At 36.5% G+C, this 24,801-nt stretch overlaps 1 protein-coding gene and 1 pseudogene across 6 annotated transcripts in view; both read right to left on the bottom strand.

Annotated features, from left to right (window-relative positions):
- Window positions 1-24,801, bottom strand: part of URGCP (upregulator of cell proliferation) — an 82,826-nt gene that overhangs the window by 46,512 nt on the left and 11,513 nt on the right. For 2 of the 6 annotated variants that reach the window (XM_070617219.1, XM_070617225.1), the window contains exon 2: window positions 12,268-12,378. The exons of the other annotated variants lie outside the window; for them this stretch is intronic. The gene's annotated coding sequence lies outside the window, so the exon portion shown is untranslated. The remainder of the gene's footprint in view (window positions 1-12,267; window positions 12,379-24,801) is intronic. 6 annotated transcript variants of the gene reach the window in all.
- LOC103555612 (NTF2-related export protein 2-like) lies at window positions 14,763-15,595 on the bottom strand (annotated as a pseudogene).

Raw genomic sequence — 24,801 nt, forward strand, 5'->3', positions numbered from 1 at the left:
TGAAAGAAATAAAAGATAATCTTGAATATATGTACAAAAAAAGAATGAGATTTGAAAACGAATCAAAACTTAAAGAAATAAAATATAATTAAATGGATGAGTTTAACAGCAAATTAGACAAACTGAAAAGAAATTAGTGAACTGGAATATAGAACTGAAAAGATTATCTGGAATGGAGCAAAAAGTCAAAGAGATGGAAAATATGAAGGGGTAAGAAACACAGAAGATAAGGTTAGCAGGTTTAACATATATGTGATTATGGACCCAGATGGGAAGAGAGAGAAAATGGAGAAGAAATATTTGAGAAGATAATGACTTAAGAATTTGCCAGAATTGATGAAAGACACAACTCACAGATTCAAAGAGCTAAACAAATCTCAAGCAGAACAAGTAAAAAGAAATCCACACCTGGTTACAAAAAAGTGAAATGAGTAACACCAAGAGGAGGTACTTTGGGCAAGAGGAAATTGGCAGATAGCAGATCTGGGCTGCAAGCGGTAGTAAAGAGCACAGAAAATAGCAACTGTGTGGGTAAATTTAAACATTGGCATTAAAAACAATGACAATAATAATAATATATCATGGGTTAAATAAAAAAAAAATTTAAAGCAAGAGAGGTAAGCAAAGTAATGATCCCCCAAAGATGCCCACATCTTAATTCCCATAACCTGTGAATATGTTATGTTACATGGAAAACGAAAATTAAGGTTGCAGATGGAATTAAGGTTGGTAATCAGCTGATTTTAATATGGGGAGATTATCTGGATTATTGGGGGGCGGCAATGTCATTACAAGGGTCCTAACAGGTGGGAAAGGGAGGCAGGAGAAAAGGTCAGAGTGATGGGTTGTAAGAACGACTTGACCTGCTGTTACTGGATTTGATGAATGAAGAAGAGGCCATGAGACAAGATGTACAGGCCACTTCTAGAGGCTGGCTAAGGCAAGAAAACAGATTCTCCCCTAGGGCGCTAGCAAGGAAGATAGACTTGCCAACACTTTGATTTTGGCTTGATGAGATCTGTATTGAACTTCTAACCTACTGAACTGGAAGATAATAAATTTGTGTTGTTTCAAGCCACTAAACTTGTGGTAATTTGTTACAGCGGCAATAGAAAACTAATACAAAGAGTTAAAATACGTGTCAACAATAGCATAATAGTCAGAATATGGAGTTAAAGTATTCTAAGGCTCTTTAATTTATTAAGGGTGTGAGTGGTGTGAAACCAGCTCAAAGCCATTTACAAGCCATTGCTACATGTCTCTGTCCAACTCCACATTCAGTGACGGTAGCTTGAAAGCAGCCATGATGAGAGTACTCCCATCACAGAAATAGGCAAAGGCTACAATCAGACTTTTATTTATTTTTTCATTTATTTATTTATTACTTTTTGTTTTAAGAGAGAGCATGTAGTAATTCTTAGAGTGAACAACGAAAGTATCATAGCCCTAACTCTAACTTCCAAACTGATGGGGGCAGGGAGTAACAGGTGAGAGATGAGAAAAAATATTGAATATATCCAAAAGAGGGCAAGAAAAGAGAAAAATAAACATGAAACAGGTAGTACAATAAAAAGTACAAAATAAGATGTTAGTTATAAATTGAAACATATCAGTAATTACAATCATGTAAATGTGCTAAATGTTCAAGTTAAAAGGCAAAGGTTGTCAGGCTGGATTTTTTTTTTAAGTGTATTACATGCGGTTAAAAAAGAACTTCTGAATCCTATTTCAATGTTGATATGCATTTAGGGAGGTATCAAGAAGTGAGAACGTACCCTAAACATGTAAGAATTTATCATTTTGGCTGATATTTTTTCTTTAAAAATAGCAGGAAGGGAATGTTAGCTCCCACACATCTGTAGCCTAAATAAGGGCACAATAAAAAGGCAATGATGAAAAACTTCTGAAGCATAAGGATACTGAGGTTGAAAGTAAATGGATAGAAAAAGATATTTATGGGAATTCTAACCAAAATAAAGTTGCTATAGCTACACTAATATCAAATGAAATAGACTTCAAGGCAAAGTCACTGCAAGTGATAAAGAGGGAGACTTCATAAAGATAAAATATTATTTCACCAAGCAGATACAGCAATTTTAAATTTGCATGTGCCTAACAATATAACCTTAAATATATAAAATAAACATTGATATAATTATGAAGAGAAATAAACTAATCTACCATCATGGTGGGAGATTTTAACACACCATTCAGTACTGAGAAAGACACAAAAAATCAGGTAAGAATATAGAATATATAAACAAAAACTTGACTTAAGGGACATTTTCAACGTACAGAATAGTTGCAGTGATTGTATAATATTCCCCTATGCTCTTCACTCAGCATCCCCTAATGTTAACATCTTACATAACCTAGTACAATTATCAAAATTAAGAAATTAACACTGTTGCAACACCACTAACTAAACTGTAGTTTAGTCACTGACCTTACTTAGATTTCACCAGTTTTCTCACTAATGTTCTTTTTTTGTTCCAAAATCCAATCCAAGATTCCACTTTAAATTTAGCTGTCATGTTTCCTTATTCTCTTCTAATCTGACAGTTCCTCAGTCTTTCCTTGTCTTTTATGTCCTTGACACTTTTGAAGAGTACACATCAGGTATTCTGAAGACTGTCTAGGTTTGCCTGATGTTATCTCATAAATAGGTTGAGGTTATGGATTTTGGAGAAGAATACTAAGAAAATGTTTCTCGAATTGTTCCAGCTGTGGCCAATGGCAACTCTTTCAGGTTGGCTCCTGTGTCTTTTTACGTGCCCTCATCCTTCTCCTTTTTCTAGCACTTCCTCACTTTCTGCCACCAACGAAACTTTAGAATTATCTTGTATTTTCCTTGCTCCAGCCCTGGAATCAACCATTTCTCCAAGGGGCCCTGGTCCCTTTAACTGGAGAATGGTATTTAGAAACCAAGATCTGGGTGCTGAGGGTGCTCATTGCTACTGGCGAGTTACTGTGTCTAGGCCCTCAGCTGAGAGAGCAAGGAAATGTGTGAATACTAAGTCATATATACGCACATCTGTATTTCTAAATCTATCTCTGTGTGTATATACATGTATATATAAACTAGTGTGTGTATGTGTGTGTGTATATATAGACGTGTGTATATATAGTCATGTGCCACATTAAGAAGTGTTGGCAAGGATGTGGAGAAACTGGAACCTTTGTGCAGTGGTACTGGGAATGTGAACTGGTGCAGTCATTGTGGAAAAAGTATGGCAGTCCTCAAAATATTAAACATAGATTTAATAATTGATCCAGCAGTTCCTCTTCTAGGTATATAGCTAAAAGAAATGAAGGGATGGACTCAAGCAGTTATCTGTATGTCAGCGTTCATAGAAGCATTATTCACAATAGCCAAAAGGTGGAAACAATCCAGTTGTCCATAAATGGATGAATGGATAAAGTATGATGTATACATACAATGGAATATTAGTCAGCCTTAAAAAAAGAATGAAATTCTGATACATGCTACAATGTGGATGTACCTTGAAGATATTATGCTAAGTGAAATAAACAAGGAAGTACAAATATTATATGAGTCCACTTGTATGAAGAACCTTAAATAGTCAAATACATAAAGACAGAAAGTAAAACAAAGATTACCAGGGGCTGAAGGGAGGGAGAATGGGGAGTTATTGTTTAATGGATGCAGAGTTTCAGTTTGAGATGATGAAAAAGTCCTGGATATGGTAACAGTGATGGTTGCACAACAGTGTGAATGTTCTTAATTCCACTGAACTGTACACTTAAAAATGGTTAAAATGGGAACTTTTATGTTATGTATATTTTACCAAAGTATGAAAATTTGCATATAAACAAAGAGTTCCTACTGATACCTCAGAATCTAATCCAGCACCACAGGGTAGCATTCCTCCTTTGTGTGCCTCTAACTTCTTTCTGTGACAGTGAGAAACCCGACTCTCATTGTCTATAATATATTTACCTATTTGTTATATATGTAAAGTAGTTTCAGAATTGCTAGCCCATATCCTGTGGGTTACAGAATGTGAGAAACAAATTTACCAACCAACATCAGTGTATATGGACAGTTTTTTTTGTCACTAGGCTTACAGTATCCAGTCAAAACACTGTTCTTGAAAGTTATATAGGTTAACCCCTTCCTTCCCATTCTCTTCAAGTGTGTATGTCACGTTTATAATACAGGTAAATTCATCTATCACAGTCGGCTTTCCATCTTGGGTTTCCCCAACAGCATGGTATTTTTTAATTTGCATATACTAAAATGTACTCTTTGTGGTATACAATTTTATGAGTTTTGACAGATGCATAGAGTTATGTATTCACCACCACACTTCCATCACCCAAAAAATTCCCTTGTGCTTTGTAGTCACCTTCTTCTCCCAACCCCAACTCCTGGCAACCACTAACCTTTATTCCATTACTATGGTTTGGCTCTTTCTAGAATGTCATATACATGGAATCATATAATTTCTATCTTTTTAAGTCTAACTTCTTTCATTCAGAATAATTATTTTTAGATAGTGATAAAATGGTAAAGATAAAAGGTCATAAAAATGAAATGTTAATTTCACCAGGAAGTTATAGCACATTTTAATTTGCATGTAACTAATAGTATTGCCTTAAAATACATACAGCAAACATTTATAGAATAATGAAAAGAAATAGATAAACATCGTAATGGAAGATTTTAACACATCATTCAGTACTTGAGAAACACACACAAAAAAATCCATAAGTTTGTAGAATACATGCAAAAAAACCCCTGACCTAACATACATATATAGGATATTGTACTCAACATCTATAGAATATACATTCTTTCAAGTGCATGTGAAACATTTTAAAACGTTAAATATATTTTCAATAAGTGATGCTAGGACAACTGGATATCCACATGCAAAAGAATGAAGTTGGACTCCTACCCTACACCATATACAAAAATTAACCAAAAATGGATCAAAGACCTAAATTTAAGAGCTAAAACTGTAAAAAACTTGAGAAGAAAACTGGTGCAAATCTTTATGACCTTGGAGTAGGCAACAGTTTCTTAGATTATGACAACTAAAAGCACAAGAAACCAAAGAAAAAACAGATAAATTGGATGGCACAAAATTTAAAAACTTTTGTGATTCAAAGGACATTGTCAAGAAAGTGAAAAGAGAACCCTTGGAATGGCAGAAAATACTTTCAAATAATATAGCTGACAAGAGTCTAGAATCCAGAATACATACAGAATTATTACAGCTTGACAATAAAAAGACAAATAATCCAATTTAAAAATGGGCAGAGGATTTGAGTAGACATTTCTCCAAAGAGATATACAGTGGCCAATAAGCACATGAAAAGATGCTCAAGATCCTGAGTCATTAGAGAAAAGCAAATCAAAGCCATATGAGATACCACTTCACACCCACCAAAATGGCTATAATCAAAACGACAAACAATAATAAGTGTTGATGAGGGTATGGAGAAATCAGAACTCTCATACATTGCTTGTGGGAATGGAAAATGGTGCAGCAACTTGGAAAACAGGGTGGCAGTTCCACAAAAAGCTAAACACAGAGTTACCTTTGGACTCAGCAATTCTACTCCTAGGTGTATACCCAGGAGAAATGAAAGCATGTGTCCAAACAAAAACATATGCACAAATGTTCATAGCACCATTATTTATAATAGCCAAAAAGAAGGAAAAACCCCCATGTCCATCACTGATAAACAAAATTATGGGATATATATATAATGGAATGTTATTTGGCCATAAAAAGTAATGGAGCACTCATACATGCTACAAAATGGATGAACCTTGAAAACCTTATAAGTAAAAGAAGCCAGAGACAAAAGGCCACATATTTTATGATCCATTTATATGAAATATCCAGAATAAGCAAATCCATAGAGACAGAAAGTAGATTAGTGGTTGCTAGGGGCTGGAGGGAGAGGAAAATGGACAGTGACTGCTTGTGGGTCTGGGGTTTCTTTTTGGAGTGAAGAAAATGTTCTGGAATTAGCTGGCTTGCCAAGTGGTGTCACGTTCCCACCTGGGATCTGAACCAGTGAACCCTGGGCCACGGCGGAAGTGGAACGTGGGCACTTAACCACTGCGCCACCAGCTGGCCCCTAATTGATTTCTGTTCTTACGTTTATTACTTGCTTATGTCTTGTTTTGATTTTTTCTAACTGTTGTAAAAACACATTACATAAATAGTACCAGCCTGACCATTTTTAAGAGTGCATTTCAGTAGTGTTAAGTCTATTCCCATTGTTGTGCAACAGATCTCCAGATCTTTTTCATCTTGCAAAATTGAAACTATACACCATTAAACAATTCTCCATTTTCCCCTGCCCCCAGCCCTTGGTAACCACCATTCTACTTTTTGTTTCTATGAATTTGACTATTTTAGATACCGCATGTATACAGTGGAATCTTATAGTATTTGTCTTTGTGTGGCTGGCTGATTTCACTTAGCACAATGTCCTCAAGGTAACTTTGTTGTGGTATGTGACAGGATTTCCTTCCTTTTTAAGGCTAAATAATATTCCATTGTATATACGTACCACATTTTTTTAATCCATTCATCCATCAATGGACATTTGGGCTGCTTCTATCTTTTGGCTATTGTGAATACACTGTTATGAATATGGGTGTACAAATATCTCTTTGAGACTCTGCTCTCAATTCTTTTGGATATATACCAAGAAGTGGGATTGAAGGATCATAGAGTAGTTCTATTTTTAATGTTTTGAGGAACCACCATACTGTTTTCCACAGCAGTCACACTGTTTTACAATTCCACCAACAGTGCACAAGTGTTCCAATTTCTCCACATCCTTATCAAGACTTATTGTTCTCTATTTTTTTTCATAGTAGCCAGCCTTACGGGTGGGAGGTGATATCTCATAGTTTTAATTTGCATTTCTCTAATGACTAATAATGTTGAACACCTTTTCGTATGTTTGTTGGCCATCTGTATCTTTTGGAGAAATGTCTATTGAAGTTCTTTGTCCATTTTCCAATCAGGTTACTTGGAGTTTTGTTGTTGTTGTTGTTGTTGTTGTTGAGGTGTAGGAGTTCTTCACGTAGTCTGAATATTAACCAAGGGGTCATCAGATATTTGATTTGCAAATATTTTCTCCAATTTCATAGGCTGCCTTTTTACTTTGTTGTTTGTGTCCTTTGATACAGTTTTTAAGTTTGGTGTAGTCCTATTTATCTATTCCTACTTGTTTAGATTTTAATTTGCCTTTTTCTAGATTTTTGAGGTGAAAAGTTGATTTTTAAATTTTTTATCTTTTATAAAATAATTTTTGATCATTGATTACTGCCTTTTCTTCCTTTTTCATATAGGCATTTAAAATGATAAATTTCCTAACCTTTTAGATACATGCCACAAATTTTGAAATGTTGTATTTTTATTATCAGTCAGTTAAAAACAATTTTGAGTCTTGAGATTCTCATGAGTTACTTAGAAGTGTGTTGTTTAACTTCAAAATATTTGGGGCTTTTCTACCAGCTAGAGAAAGATAATCTGTGTACGACTCCACTCATATGAGGAATTTAAAATTATGGACTAAGAACAGTTTAGTGGATACCAGGGGAAAGGTGGGGTGGAGGTGGGCCCAAAGGGTGAAGTGGTGCACCTACAACACCTACAACTAATGACAAACATTAATGTACAACTGAAATTTCACAAGATTGTCACCTATCATCAACTCAATAAAAAAAAATATTTGGGGCTTTTCTAGATATCATTTGTTATTGTTTTCTAATTTAACTCCATGGTGGTAGAGAACAGCCTGTGAGAACTCAGTCTTTTGAATGTTATTGTTTGATGGCCCAGCATTTGGTGTCTTTGTTGATTCAGGTTGCTATAACAAAATACCATCAACTGGGTAGCTTATAAACAGATATTTATTTCTCACAGTTCTGGAGGCTGGGAAGTTCAAGATCAAGGCGCCAGCATGGTCACATTCTAGTGGAGGCCCTCTTCCTGGCTAACAGCCAGTGCCTTCTGTGTCCTCACAGGGTGGAAGGGGCTAGGGAGCTCTGTAGAGCCTCTTTTATAAGAGCACTAATCCCATTCATGTAGGTTCCACCCTCAGGACCTAAGCACCTCCCAAAGGCTCCACCTCCCACACCATCATATGGGGCATTAGGACTTTAACATACGAATTTGTGGGGGGACACAAACATTCAGACCACGGCAGGGTCTATCTCAGTGGATGTTCCCTGTGCACTTGAAAAGTGTCTTCTGCTGTCATTGGGTGAAGTGTTCTATAAATGTCAATTAAGTCAAAGTGGTTGATGATGTTGTTCAAGTCTTCTGCATCTTTGTTGATTTTTTGCCTAGCTGTTCTATCAGTTACTGAGAGAGGGGAGTTAAAATCTTCAATTTTGATTGTGGATATATCCATTTCTCCTTTCATTTCTTTTTCTTTTTTTTTTTTTTTTGAGGAAGATTAGCCCTGAGCTAACGTTTGCTGCCAATCCTCCTCTTTTTGCTGAGGAAGACTGGCCCTGAGTTAACATCTGTACCCATCTTCCTCTACTTTATATTTGGTACGCCTGCCACAGCATGGCCTGACAAGCAGTGCATAGGTCTGCACCCAGGATCCGAACTGGTGAACCCCGGGCCGCTGAAGCAGAACGTGTGAACTTAACTGCTGCGCCACTGGGCTGGCCCCAATCTCCTTTCATTTCTGTCAGTTTTTTGCTTTATATATTTTGAAGTTCAATTATTAGGAGCATAGACATTTTTCATTGTTACATCTTCCTGATGAATTAATCCTTTTTCCACTATAAAATGCTCCTTTTTAATTCTGGGAATTAGACCAAGTATGGCCACTCCAGCCTTTTTATGTTTACTGTTTGCATGATATATCTTTTCCATTCAATTGCTTTCAACTTCTCTGTTTTTAAACTATAGCTTCATTGAGGTATAACTGACATACAGTAAACTGCACATCTTTAAAGTATATAATTTGAAAAGTTTTGATGTATGCATAAACACACAAAACCATCACCACAGTCAAGATAATGGATACATCCACAACCTCCAAAGTTTCCTCATGTTCCTTGTAATCCTTCCTCTTCCCTCCCCCACCCTCCTAAACCACTAATCTGCTTCAGTATATTTTCCATTTTCTAGAATTCTGTGTAGATGGAATCATTTTAGTATAAATGAAAAGAGATTTCTTAACTAGCAGACCTGCACTAGAAGAAATGCTCAAGGATGCCCTGTGGGCTGAAAGACAAGGAGTCAGCAATAACTGGGGCCCACAGGAAGGCCGGGCGCCACCCCCAGATGTCCTCCACGCAATGGGCTCAATGTAGCTGCTGCCCTGGCCACCAGGTCTTGGTTGTCCATTGAGGATCTGGGAAGAGTTTATATACAGTTTAGGGGTTCACTCCCTTGGCAGGGCCCTCTCCTGGAATTTCTCCCCGTTTTCTCAATCAAATTGAAGTTTTGAGGTCCCCAAGACCACCTAGCAGTACAAACCTGGGCTGGAAATTAGAAGTCACTTCAGGCTCCCACTTACCCTAGAGCCATAGGCCTTTGGGATTCAAATGTATTTAGACTCTGGTACAGGTCTTTGGTTTTGATTTTTGAGCCCATTACTCACAAGGCTGTCAAAACTGTAAGTCTGTTGTGAACATGGCTCAATTATCTTTTTTCTTTTCATTTTTTTTTTTTACTTCAGTGAAATACACATAAGATTTACCATCTTAACCACTTTTAAGTGTACAGTTCAATGGTATTAAATACATTCATATTGTTGTGCTACCATCACCACCATCAATCTCCAGAACTCTTTTCACCTTGCAAAACCAAAACTTTGTACTCATTAAACAACTCCCCATTCCGCCCTCTCCTTAGCCGCTGACAACCATCACTCTACTCTCCCTCTCTCTGAGTTTGTCTACTCTAAGTACTTCATATAAGCAAAATCATATATTATTTGTCTTTTTGTGATTGGCTTATTTCACTTAGCATAATGTCCTCAAGATTCATCCATTTTGTAGCGTATGTCAGAATTGCCTTCCTTTTTAAGGTAGAATAGTATTCCTTTGTATGTATATACCACTTTTCGCTTATCTATTCACCCATCAATGGACATTTGGGTTGCTTCCACTTCTTGACTACTGTGAATAACACTGCTACGAACATATACAGGGTGTTTAAATATCTCTTTGAGACCCTGCTTTCCATTCTTTCGGGTCTATACCCCAGAAGTGGAATTGCTGGATCAAATGGTAATTCTATGTTTACTTCTTTGAGGAACCGCCATACTATTTTCCACAGTGGCTGCACCATTTTACACTCTCACCACCAGTGCACAAGTTTCAACTTTTCTACATCCTCACCAACAGTTGTTATTTTGTTTTTGTTTTCTTTTTTTAAAGATCGGCACCTGAACTAACTGTTGTTCATCTTTTTTTTTCATTCTTCTCCCCAAAGCCCCTCAGTATATAGTTGTATATTGTAGCTGTGAGTGCCTCTGGCTGTGCCACGTGGGACACCGCCCCAGCATGGCCTGACAAGTGGTGTCATGTCCGTGCCCAGGATCTGAACCTGCAAAACCCCGGGCCACCGAAGCAGAGCACGCGAACTTAACCACTCGGCCACAGGCCGGCCTGTTTTCTGTTTTTTTGATGGGAGCCATCCTGACGGGTGTGAGAGGGTATCTCACTGTAGTTTTGATTTGTATTTCCTGAATTATTAGTGATGTTGAACATGTTTTCATGTGCTTATTGGCTATTTGTGTATCTTCTTTGGAGAAATGTCTATTCAAGTCCTTTGCCCACTTTTTAATCAAGTTTATTCTCTTGTTTAGTTTTAGAAGTTGTCTATATATTCTGGATACTAATCCCTGATGAAATATATGATTTGCAAATATTTTCTCCAATTTTGTGCAATGCCTTTTTACTTTGTTGGTAACTTTTGATGTACAAGGTTTTTAAATTTTCAAGAAATCCAATTAGTCTATTTTTATTTTCTTATTGTTTGTGCCTTTTTTGTGTCATATCCAAGAAATCAATAACAAATTCACTAACATGAAGCTTTTGCCCTATATTTTCTTCTAAGAGTTGTATAGCTTCAGGTCTTACATTTAGGTCATAGATCCATTTTGAATTGCTATGAACTGAATTATGTCCCACTCAAATTCCTATGTTTAAGCCCTAACCCCTCAAGTCAATACATTTGGAGATAGGGTCTTCAGGAGGTGATTAAGGTTACAGGAGGTCATAAGGGTGGGCCCTAATCCAACAGGGTTAATGTTCTTATAAGAGGAGGAAGAGAGATCAGAGCGCTTCCCTCCCACCCCTGCCCCACCCTGCCACCATACAAACTAAGGAAAGGCCACAGGAGTAAGCAAGAAGGCAGTTGTTTGCAAGGCGGGAAGAGAATCCTCCCCAGACACCAACCCTGCTGGCACCTTGATTTTGGATGTCCCAGCCACTGGAACTATTAGAAAATAAATTTACACTGTTCAGCCACCTAGTCAGTAGTATTTTGTGTTAGCAGCCCGAGCTAATACATGAGGTGATTTTTGTATATGGTGTTAGGGTCTAACTTCATTCTTTTGTGGATATCCAGTTTTCTCAGCACCATTTGGTGAAATAGTCTTAGCACCCTTGTTGAAAATCATTTGACCATCTATGTGAGGGTTTATTTCTGAGCTCTCCATTCTATTCCATTGGTCTATATTCTGGTCTTTATGCCAGTACCCTTATTTTGAATACTGTAGCTTCATAATAGATTTTGAAATCAGGACAGGTGAGTCTTCCAGCTTTGTGCTTTTTCAAGATTGTTTTACCTATACAGAGTCCCGTGAGATTCCATATGAATTTTAGGATGGGTTTTTCCATTTCAGCAAAAAACTGTCATTGGGGTTTTGATAAGGATTTCACTGAATCTGTAGATTTCCTTGGGAGTACTGACATTTAACAATATTAAGATTTCCAATGTGAACATGGAATGTACTTCCATTTATTTATGTATTCTTTAATTTCTTTTAGCAACATTTTGTAGTTTTCATTTTACAAGTATTTCACCTCCTTGCTTCCTAAGTATTACTAAGTATTTTCTTCTTTTTGATGCTAATGTAAAGGGAATTGTTTTCTTAATTTTGGAGGGAGTGTTCATTGTTAGTATATAGAAATGGAACTGATTTTTGTGTGTTGATTTTGTGTCCCGCGACTTTGCTAAGATTGTTGATTAGTTCCAACAATTTTTGTGCGTGTGTGAAACCTTTAGAGTTTTTTACCTGTGAGATCATATCATCTGCGTACAGAGATCGTTTTACTTCTTCCTTTCCAATTTGGATGTCTTCCATTTCCTTTGTTTCGCCTAATTGCTCTGGTTAGAACTTCCAAGTCTAGAAGTTGAACATAAGTGGTGAAAGTAGGCATCCTTGTCTTGTTCCTGATCTTAAAGGAAAAGTGTTCAGTCTTTCACTGGTGAGTATGATGTTCACTGTGAGTTTTTCATATATGGCTTTTATTAAGTTGAAGTATCCTTCTATTCATAGTTTGTTCAGCATTTTTATCATGAAAAGGTTAAATTGTGTCATGCTTTTTCTGCATCAGTTGAGGTGATCATGTGATTTTTTTTCCCTATCCTCTGTTAATGTGGTGTATTACAATGATTGATTTTCATATGTTGAATCATCCTTACATTCTAGGAATAAATATCACTTAGTCATGATCTTTTTCTTTGAGAGAAAACTTGTCACAAGGCAAATTTTATTTTACTTTTTTGAGTTACAAAAATATTAGCATGTGAAATATACAATCTAGTCCATGTAAGAGTAGTAGAGTAGTTGTAGCCATTTAAAAGTTATAAAGAATTTGGAAAAAGCAATTTATATACTAGTCTTAAAACACACAACAATTAATGAATAGTATACAACCGTTCAATTCAGTTACTGCTAGTTATATGCAGCCTTTAAAAAGTTTTAAAAAGCCAATCCAAAATAAGAATAAGCTCATTTTAAATAGGATATAATGAATATGTTTTGATCAGTACTACAAGAAGGTGTGATCTGAATTTCAGTTCCACCCTTTCTCCTATTTAATTCTCTTTCATTATTATATCAGAAATATAGTGTGTAATTTGGGGCAAGAGTAAATGAATTACTGGTTTTTAATTTTAGCGATAAGAAACAAACTTTGAATTGCAATGTGGAAAGAAAGTAAGCACATCTACATTAAAAAAATAAATTATAAGAATGGAAGAGAAGTTTAAAGTTTAACTGAAAACCAAAGTGAGGTTCTTCTCTTTAGAAGTTGAGACAAAATTAATCCACTTGTTCTTTTGAACTTTATGGATTTATAAATGTCTGCTGCTCTCTATTTTCTCTCTAAAAAGACAGAGTTAGCCACACAACAAGAACATGTTTTAAAACAGGTCTATTTGCTCAATGCCATATGGAAGAACAAATCATAAAATTAAATAATTTTAACTTTAAATAACTAAAAACTAATAGTAATATAAAATATAAGGAAAAATTACTCATTTGGGGAGTGGGTAATCCACAGGAGACTTTTGGCTTGAAGTTCACATGGGAGACTTAGAAGTTAATGGTGTCACAAAGAGATATTAACAGTTTTTTTTCCAACTTTCCTGTTAGACCCTGCTACAGAGTTAGGCTTATGGCTGACATTTTATCTCCATAAGTTCTCAAATAAATTGAGACATATATTGGTGATAAGTATGAGATGAAGTGGAAAAAACTTCAGAACAAAAGTGACACTCACTTTGGTGAGTATACTTATTACCTTAGTGATTTAAATCCTAAAAATAGGCTACATTTTTATGAGGTAGAAAACAAGTATCAAAAACTTACCATTTGGTCATCCATACTTACTTTGGGCTCCAGCCCTGGATTGCTACATTTCTCATTCCCTATTCTGTCATTAAAACTATTAGTCCTTCTACCATTCATTACCTAAAGTTATGGACCTGGAACTGCCAAGAAAAAGGTTTTTAAGAAGCTTTGCTTTGGGGCCAACCCTGGTGGCCTAGTGATTAACTTTGGCACGCTCCACTTTGGCAGCCTGGGTTCACTTCCCAGGCATGGACCTATACCACTCCCCAGTGGCTGTGCTGTGGTGGTGGTTCACATACAAAATAGAGGAAGGTTGGCCACAGATGTTAGCTCAGGGTGAATCTTCCTCAGCAAAAAGAAGAAAAAGAAGGAGAAGAAAAAGCAGCAGCAGCAGCTTTGCTTTTAAGTCACCAAATGTATCCCATATTCAGGTATCAAGTGAGAACATTTTGCACCTCTCTAGTTGATCTATTTACTTCATAAGAAAACATGCTAACGTAAAAGACATTACTTAACATGAAAAAGACTACTGCTTATCTCTATATGCAATTCCAATGTCAGAGTAGTTATGCAAACCTAAATTAGGGATGTTTTAATTGAACTGATTTGAAAAAACCATATATTAAAACTGCATTACCACTGTTTACTGAAAATAGGCAAGTGTTTTACTACAAAATTAACCTACTAGCAATAACAAAAAAAGCCCCACTTCCTCCCAGAGACTTACATTATGCTAATATCTCATAGATAACATTCTAGCAGGATTGAATTTCTGCAATAGGCTGGGCTCACAGTGAGCATGTCAGTATAGAGATCATGTGTTTAATACTGCTATGAGAATGCCATTAGTAGAATGTATACAAGGCATGTAAAAAACTAGCATTAAAGCTCTTAACAGCAAAAATCCAAAATGGCAGCTCCTAGAAAAGATGCTCCTAAGAATTTTAAAACTTAAAGAAATTTAGTTTCAGCATGAACTAGTTTATAGTGCCTCTACAATCAAATTAATTACTTCACACAAATTTCTGTAGCTGGAAATAATGAAACAAAGGAGTATGGAATTTTGCCACCTCTAACAACTAGCCCAATCTTGAAAATGGAAGCAATCACTTGCAATCTTCTACATGGTGTTGTTATGAGTGGACTGAGCAGTCAACAGGAAGTTCTGGTTGACGTAGTGTTGTTTGTTGCCATCCAACTTCACAGTTCCACTGGTCAAAACAAGAACTGTACTTTGGGCTTGGGTAGTGAACAGTTTGGCAATCTACCATATTGACTGGGAACATATCAAAAAAATTGGTTAACATTAGCCATTCCATATTAATAGGGCCTTGTCCATTTACAGCCTGATTGGTGCCCATCTCTTTAGTCCATTGTCCCACAGTAAATATTGACAAATTCCTCAGCATCTCTATATGCCTGATCTACGCAAGTTTTAAAATCGACAGACATGGCCATCAGGGAGCCCAGAGCAACCTGTTCCAGCAGAAGCAGTGACACTACATCCTCATGTGTCCAGCCCCCTTGGCATGCATGACTAGATTGTGGCTCCTCATGAAAATGGTCACTCTTTCCTTGGTGCCTTCTTCTGTCTCCCTGAGACCAGTCTTTTCTGAACTTCCACATAGTTTTAATCTTATTCTGTCTCTGGCTCTCCTCCCTTTAGCTCTAATTGCAGCTACTTCTCAGTGTTCCTTCTTTCCTCCTCTGCTCACCTCTTACTTGGTGTATAATCCTTTTAATATGCTGCTGAATTCAGTTTGTTAGTATTTTGTTGAGAAATTTTGCATCAATAATCATAAGGGATATTGTTCTGTAGTTTTCTTGTACTGTCTTTGTCTAGCTTTGGTATCAGGGCAATGCTGGCCTCCTAGAATGAGTTAGGAAGTGTTCCCTCCTCTTCAATTTTTTTGAGAAGTATGGGAAGAATTGGTTAGTTCTTCTCAAGATGTTGTACAGAATTAACCAGTGAAGCCGTCAGGCCCAGCGCTTTTCTGTCAGGAAATTTTTTATTATTGACTCAATGTCCTAGTTTTTATTATTGATTCAATGTCCTTATTAGTTATAGGTCTATTCAGATTTCCTATTTGTGATTCAGTCTTTGTAGGTTTTGTTTCTAGGAATCTGTCTATTTCATCCAGGTTATCCAATTTGTTCACATACAATTGCTTATAGTTCTTTTATAATCCTTTTCATTTCTGTAGAATTGGTAGCAATGTCTCCATTTTCATTTCTGACTTTAGTGAGTCTTTTCCCTTCCTGCTTTTTTTATTGAGCTAAAATACACACAACAAAAAATTTACCATCTTAACCATTTTAAAATGTACAGTTCAGTGGCATTAAATAAATTCACATTGTTGTGCAGCTATCACCACCATCCATCCCCATAACTCTTGTAAACCTAAAACTCTATACCTATTAAACAATAACTCCCCTTTCTCCCTTCCTCACAGCCTCTGGCAATCACTATTCTACTTTCTATCTTTATGATTTTCACTGGTCATACGATTTTCCCTCATATAAGTGAAATCATACAGTATTTATCTTTTCGTGACTAGCTTATTTCACTTAGCATAGTGTTCTCAAAGTACATCCATGTTGTGGCATATGGCAAAATTTCTTTGCTTTTTAAAGCTGAATAATATTCCTTTGTATGTATATACCGCATTTTGCCTACCCATTCATCAGCCCATGGACAACTTGGGTTGCTTCCATTTATTAACTATTGTGAATAATCCTGCTATGAACACAGGTGTACAAATATCTCTTTAAGACTCTACTTCCAATTCTTTTGGGGTTGTACCCAGAAGTAGAATTGCTGGGTCATAGAGTAATTCTATTTTCTTTTTTTAATATTTTATTTTTTTCCTTTTTCTCCCCAAAGCTCCCTGGTACATAGTTGTATATTCTTCATTGTGGGTCCTTCTAGTTGTGGCATGTGGGACGCTGCCTCAGCATGGTTTGATGAGCATTGCCATGTCCGTGCCCAGGATTCGAACCAACGAAACACTGGGCTGCCTGCAGCAGAACACGCGAACTTAACCACTCGGCCACGGGGCCAGCCCCGAGTAATACTATTTTTAATTTCTTGAGGAAACGCCACACTGTTTTCCACAGTGATTGCACCATTTTATGTTCCTATCAACAGGGCACGAGGAATTCAAATTCTCCACATCCTTGGTAACACTTGTGGTTTTTTCTTTTTTTGATAGCAGCCATCCTATTGGGTGTGAGGTGATATCTTACTGATTGTTTTGCATTTCTCTAATGATTAGTGACGTTCAGCATCTTCATATGCTTAGTGGCCATTTGTATATCTTCTATGGAAAAATGTCCATTCAAGTCTTTTGCCCATTTTTGAATCAGTTTCTTTGTTTTTCTGTTGTTGAGTTGTAGGACTTCTTTATATATTCACATATTAATCCCTATGAGATGTATAATTTGCAAATATTTTCACCCATTCTTTGGGTTGCCTTTTTACTCTGCAGATAGTGTCTATTGATGTACCGACTTTTAAATTTTCATAAAATCTGTCTATTTTTTATTTTGTTGCCTATGCTTTTGGTGTCATATCCAAGATATTACTGCCAAACCTAATGTGGTGAGCTTTTGTCCTATGTTTTCTTCTAAGGGTTTTATTGTTTTCAGTCTTACATTTAGATTCTTGACTCATTTTGCTAATTTTTGTATATGGTGTTAGGTAAGGGTCCAACTTCATTCTTTTCCACGTGGAGATCCAGTTTCGTTGAAGAGATGTCCTTTCCCCATTGAATGGTCTTGGCACCCTTGTTAAAAATGATTTGATAGTATATGTGAGGGTTTCTTTCTGAGCCCTCTACTCTATCCCATTAGTCTATATTAGTGTCTTTATATCAATAACGTACTACTTTGATTACTGTAGCTTTGTAGTAGGTTTTGAAATCAGGAACTGTGAGTCTTTTGGGTGTATTCTTTTTCAAGATTGTCCTGGTTATTCACTGCCCCTTGAGATTACATATGAATTTTAGAATGAGATTTTCTATTTCTGCAAGAAAAATGTCATTGGGATTTTGATAAAGATTACATTGAACCTGTGGATCACTTTGGGTAATACTGACATTTTAACAATATTAAGACTTCCAATCCATAAACATAGGATGGGTGTCCATTTATTTATCTCTTCTTTTATTCCTTTCAGCAATGTTTTGTAGTTTTCAATGTACAAGTCTTTCACTTCCTTGGTTAAGTTAATTCCTAAGTATTTTATTCTTTTTGATGCTATTCTAAGTGGAATTTCTTTTGTAATTTCCTTTTCAGGTTATTCACTGTTAATGTATGGAAATGCAACTGATTTTTGTGTATTGACTTTGTATTCTGGTACTTTGCTGAATTTACTTATTAGTTCTAACAGTTTTGTGGAGTCTTTAGTATTTTCTACATATAAGATCACATCATCATCTGCAAAGAGATAATTTTACTCCTTCCTTTTCAATTTGGATATCTTTCATTTCTTTTTCTTGCCCAATTGCTCTGAATAGAACTTTTAGTACTACATTGACTAGAAGTAGTAAAAGTGAGCACCCTTGCCTTATTCCTGATCTTAGAAGAAAGCCTTTCAGTCTTTCACCTTGAGTATTATGTTTGCTGTGGGTTTTCATTTATGACTTTTATTATGTGGAGGTAGTTTCCTTCTATTTCTAGTTTGTTGTGTTTATTATGAAAGGGTGTTGAATTTTGTCAAGTACTTTTTCTGCATCAATTGAGATGATCATGTGGTTTTCCCCCTTTCATTTTGTTGTAGTGTATTACATTGGTTGATTTTTGCACATTGAACCAGCCTTGCATCCCAAGAATAAATCCCACTTGGTCATGATATATAATCCTTTCAATATGCTGCTGAATTCTGTTTGCTGGTGTTTTGTTAAGGATTTTTGCATCAATGTTCATAAGGGATATTGGTCTGTAGTTTTCTTTTGTCATAGTGTCTTTGTCTGGCTTTGGTATCAAAGTTATGCTGGGCTCATAGAATGAGTTAGGACGTATTTGTTTGGCTTCAATTTTTTGGAAAAGTTTGAAAAGGAATAATATTAATTCTTCTTTAAATATCGGGTAGAATTCACCAGTGAAGCCATTAGAACCAGAGCTTTTCTTTCTGGAGAGATTTTTTATTATTGCTTCAATCTCCTTACTAGTTATAGGTCTATTCAGATTTTCTATTTCTCCGTGATTTGGTCTTGGAAAGTTTTCTGTTTCTAGGACTTTGTCCATTTCGTCTAGGTTATCCAATTTTTTTAGCATACAATTGTCCATAGTACTCTCCTATAATCCTTTTTATTTCTGTGGAATAGGTAATGTCCCCACTTTCATTTCTGGTTTTAGTACTTTGAATCTTCTCTCTTTTTTCCCTAGTCCATCTACCTAAAGGTTTGTCAATTTTGTTGATCTTAATGAAGAACCAGCTTTTGTTTTTATTGATGTTCTCTATTGCTTTTCTATTCTCTGTTGCATTGACTGCTACTCTAATCTTTATAACTTCCCTCCTTTTGCTAGCTTTGTGTTTATTTTGTTCTCTTTTCTCTAGTTCCTTAGGTTAGGTTGCTGTTTTGAGATCTTTCTTGTTTTTACTGTAAGCTTTTATAGCTATAAATTTCTCCCTTAGCACCACTTTCAATGCATCCCATAAATTTTGGTATAGTGTGTTTCTGTCTTCATTAACCTCTAAGTATCTTCTAATATCTTTGTGGCTTCTTCTGTAATCCTTTGATTATTTAAAAGTGTTTTGTTTATTTTCCACAATTTTGTGACTTTTCCAGTCTATGTTATTGACTTCTAACTTCATCCCATTGTGGTCAGAGAAGATACTTTGTATTATGTTTATTTTTTTCCATCTACTGAAACTTCATTTGTGGCCCTACATATGGTTATGGTCTATCCTGGAAAATGTCCCATGTACACTTGAGAAGAATGTGTATGCTGTTGTTGGGTGGAGTGTTCTGTATATGTCTGTTAGATCTAGTTGGTTTATTGTGCTAATTTATCTTCTGTTTGATTGTTCTATCTATTATCCTCAGTGGATTATGGAAGTCTACAACTATTACTGTACAGATATCTATACAGATATCTGCAGAGATGTCTATTTCTCCCTTCAATTCTGTCAGTTTTTGCTTCATATATTTTGATGGTCTATCATTTGGTGCATTAATGTTTATAATTGTTATCACTTCCTGCTGTACTGAAATATTTGTTTATATGTAATGTCCTTCTTTGTCTGTTGTAAATGTTTTTTATTTAAAGTCTATTTTGTCTGAAATTAATATAGCTGCTCCTGCTCTCTTTGGATTACTATTTGCATGGACTATCTTTCTCCATCCTTTCATTTTCAAACAATTTGTGTCTTTGGATCTCAAGTGAGTCTCTTGTAGACAGCATATAGTGGGATCATGTGTTTTTATACATTCTGCCAATCTCTGTCTTACGACTGTAGAGTTTAATCCATTTACATTTAAAGAATTATTGGTATGTAGGGACTTACTTCTGTCGTTGTGATAGTTGTTTTCTCTATGTCCTATAGCTTTTTTCTCCCTGATTTCCTGCATTCCTGTCTTCTTTTGTGTTTAGCTGATTTTTTGTAGTGAAATGTTTAAATTCCTTCTTAATTTCTTTTTGTGTATATTCTATAGCTGTTTGCTTTGTGGTTGTCAGGGGATTACATTGATATCCTAAAGTTGTAAACATTCCATTTTGAATTTACAGCAGCCTAACTTCAATAACACATGAGAACTCTACTCCTTTACACTCTGTCCCCAACCCTTTTAGTTGTCGATGTCACAAAATTACCTCTTTATGCATTGTGTGCTCAAAAACATAAACTGATAATTCCTTTAAATGCATTAGTCTCCTAAATTATGTAGAAAAAAAGATTTGGAGTTACAAACCAAAATTACAGTAACACTAGTTACTACATTAATAACTGCTTTTTCTTTAAATGTATTAGTCTCATAAATCCTGTAGAAAACAAAAAGTACAGTTACAAACCATTGTTACAATAACACTAACTTTCATAATTGTTTGTGTATTTATCTTTACTGAGATCTTTATTTCTCCTTATGTCTTCAGGTTACTGTCTAGTGTCCTTTCACTTTGCAGGATTCCCTTAAGCATTTTTTTGCAGGACAGGTCTAGTGGTCAGGAAATCCCTCAGCTTTTGTTTATCTATGAAGGTCTTGATTTCTCCCTCACTTTGGAAGGACAGTTTTGCTGGATTTAGGATTCTTCGTTGACAGACATTTTTCTTTTAGCACTTTGAATATATCCATCCACTGTCTTCTGGTCTTCAAAGTTTCTAATGAGAAATCTGCAGATAATCTCTTTGAGGATCACTTGTATGTGATGACTGGCTTCTCTTTTGCTTGTTTCAAGATGTGCCCTTTGTCTTTGGCATCTAAATTTGATTATAATGTGTGTCAGAGTGGGTATTTTTGAGTTCATCTTACTTGGAGTTCATTGAGCTTCATGGATGTTTATGTTCATGTCTTCAAATTTGGGACGTTTTCAGCTATTATTTCTTCAAATATTCTCTCTGCCCCTTTCTCTCTCTTCTCCTGGGATTCCCACAATGTATATGTTGGTGCTTTTGATGGTTTCCCATAGGCATCTAGGCTCTGACAGCTTTTCTTCATCTTTTCTCTTTCTGTTCCTCAGCCTCAATAATTTCCATTGTCCTGTCTCCAAGTTCACTGCTTCATTGTTGTGACTGCTCAAATCTGCCTTTAAATCCCACTAGTGATATTTTTCATTTCAGTTCCTATACTTTCCAGCCTCAGAATTTTGTTCTGGTTTCTTTTTAGGTTTCCTATCTCTTTATTGATATTTCTATTTTGTTCACACATCATTTTCTTGACTTTTTCCAGATCTTTTTTTAAATTCTTTCAGCATCTTTAAGACCACTATTTTAAAGTCTTTGTCTAATATATCTTCCAATAAGTCTTTTTCAGGGACACATTCTGTTATATTGTTTTTCCTTCCTTTGAACAGGACATACTTTCCTGTTTCTTTGTATGCCCTGTGACTTTTGCTGAACACTGGCCATTTGAATTTAATAATGTGGTAACTCTGGAAATCAGATTCTCCCCCTTCCTCAAGGTTTGCTGTTTTTTATTTTACTATTATTATTGTTCTTGTAGCCTCCCCATGCCTAGGATTAGCCTGAGGTGTAAACTTAATGTCTTCTTATGTCTTTTTTGAGCCTTTTCTTGGGCATGCACAGTCACTTTCTAATTTTCCCCCATATGCAGTTGTTTTTTTAATACCCTGGTCTTTAATATCTGGACCCAAAAAGGAAAAAAGCAAAAAATGAAGTGGGAGAAAAGACTGCCGGCCCTTTAAATATCCTAGAAGACACTCAATCCAGACTGGAGAGGGGCTTGCAATAATGGGAGGAGGTGCAACAATGGCTCTCCCGCCTCTTTATCTGCACCTCTGTGATCAGAAGCAGAAATCAGTGACCAGAGCACAGATCCCTATTTGGAGGACAGGGTCCTACTTGCTCCCCTACCCCTGCTTGGGCTCCCAGAAGCTGTGTCCAAGCTGCTCCAGGAACAAGTGCACAGATGCCTGCCACATGGCTGGGGGTTGGGGATGGATAGCTGCTACTGTTCTACGAGATGAAATTGACCAAAATTTACCACCCAAGCCTTCCCCTGAAAGTTGCAAGGTTCAACAGTCTCTAGAGTTCCAGGATAGTTAACATCAGATGATTCTGCCAATGCAATTGTTATCCAGATGGGAGACAGATTCCTGGTGCTTCCAACTCCACCATCTTCCCAGAATCCTCCTTAGTCTTTTTTTTTCTTAGTCAATCTAGGTAAGGGTTTGTGTATTTCATTCATCTTTTCAAAAAAATTTTGTTTGAATTTTCTCTACTGTTTTTCTATTCTATATTTTGTTCATCTCTGTTCTAATCTTTAGTATTTCCTTCCTTCTGCTGGCTTCAGGTTTAATTTCTCTGTCACTTCTGAAGGATAGTTTTGGAGGATAAAGGATTCTTGCTTGACAGTTTGGTTTTTTTTAAAGATTGGTGCCTGAGCTAACAACCGTTGCGAATCTTTTTTTTTTCTGCTTTTTCTCCCCAAATCCACCCAGTACATAATTGTCTATTTTTTTTAGTTGTGGGTCCTTCTAGTTGTGGCATGTGGGACACTGCCTCAGCATGGCCTAATGAGCGGCGCCATGTCTGCGCCTAGGATCCGAACCAGCAAAACCCTGGGCCGCTGAAGCACAGCACGTGAACTTAATCACTGGGCCATGGGACCAGCTCCTAGCCCACTGACTTCTGGCCTCCAATTTTCAGGTGAGAAATCTGCTGATAATCTTATTGAGGATATCTTTTATGTGACAAGCCACTGCTCTCTTGCTGCTCTCAAGATTCTCTTTGCCTTTTGCTTTTGACAGTTACATGACTCAGTGTGGCTCTCTGCAAATTCATCTTATGTGTAGCTTGTTAAGGTTCTTGGATGTTTATATTCATGTCTTCAAATGTGGGAAGTTTCCACGCATTATTTCTTCAAACAATTTCTGCCCCTGTCTCTCTCTTCTTCTGGGACTCCCAAAATGACTCCCAAAATGCATATGTTGATCCTCTTGAAAGTGTCCTACGGGTTCCTTAGGCTTTGTTCAATTTTGTTGAATCTTTATTCTTTCTGTTCATCAGACTTGATAATTTCAATTGTCCTATCTTTTAGTTCACTGGTTCTTTCTTCTGTCTTCTCAAGTCTGCCTTTGAATCCCTCTAGTGAATTTTTTATCTAAGTTATTCTACTTTTCAGTTCCAGAATTTTTTGGTATGTTCGTATACATTTTCCCTATTGACATTTCCATTTTGTTCAGATATCATTTCTTGACTTTCTCTATGTCTTCCTTTAGTTTTCCGAGCATCTTTAAGACAGCTGTTTCTGGGGCTGGCCTGGTGGTGCAGCAGTTACATTCGCACATTACGCTTCAGTGGCCCGAGGTTCGGCAGTTTGGATCCCAGGTGCGGACATGGCACTGCCTGGCAAGCCATGCTGTGGTAGGCATCCCACATATAAAATAGAGGAAGATGGGCATGGATGTTAGCTCAGGGCCTGTCTCCCTCAGCAAAAAGAGGAGAACTGGCAGCAGATATTAGCTCAGAGCTAATCTTTCTCAAAAAATAAATAAATAAATAAAAAATAAAAATAAGACAGTTGTTTCAAAGTCTTTGTCTAGTAGGTCTGCCATCTGGCCTTTCTCACCAGGCAGTTTTTGTTGAGGTTTTTTTTTTTTCTTTGAATGGGTCATACTTTCCTCTTTGCATATCTTGTAATTTTTTTCCTGAAAACTTGACATTTGAATCTAATAGTGTAAGTCTAGAAATGAGATTCTCCCCTTTACCCAGGGTTTCCTTTCTTTTGTTTTAGTTTATCTTTTTTAAAATTATTGTAGGCTGTTGCAGTGCCAGGAACCAGCCTGAGGTATAAAATTAAGGTCTTCTTGGGGCTTTCTGAGACAGTCCTCTTCCCTAGTCACACATGCTGGCTTTCTAAATTCCCCTGAATATGTGGTTACTTTTAAATGTCATAGTCCTCAAACGTTTGGCTCCCAACATTGGGAAAATAGATAAATAAAGATAAGGGGAAAGTGCCAGCTCTTTAAGTCTCCTGGAAATTGCTTTAGCTGTAAAGCAAGGGACTTGTGCCATGTGGGGAGGGGTACAGCAATGGCTGCCCACCTGTGTCTGTACTTCCATGATCAAAAGCAGCAAACAGCAATCAGAAAATAGATTTCTGGTATTTGGAGAACATCCTTATTGTCCATCCTGGCTCAGCAAGCTACATCTAAACTGCTCCTGGACAAAAGCATGTGACTGTCACAAAGCTGAGGGGGAGGGATGAGTGGTCACTGCTGAAATTGACCAAAATTAACTGCAATTTCCCATTCAAGCCATCTCCTGGAAGCTACAGTCTTTCAATAGAC

Source organism: Equus przewalskii, chromosome 4, assembly GCF_037783145.1.
Source record: "Equus przewalskii isolate Varuska chromosome 4, EquPr2, whole genome shotgun sequence".
Lineage (NCBI taxonomy): Eukaryota > Metazoa > Chordata > Mammalia > Perissodactyla > Equidae > Equus > Equus przewalskii.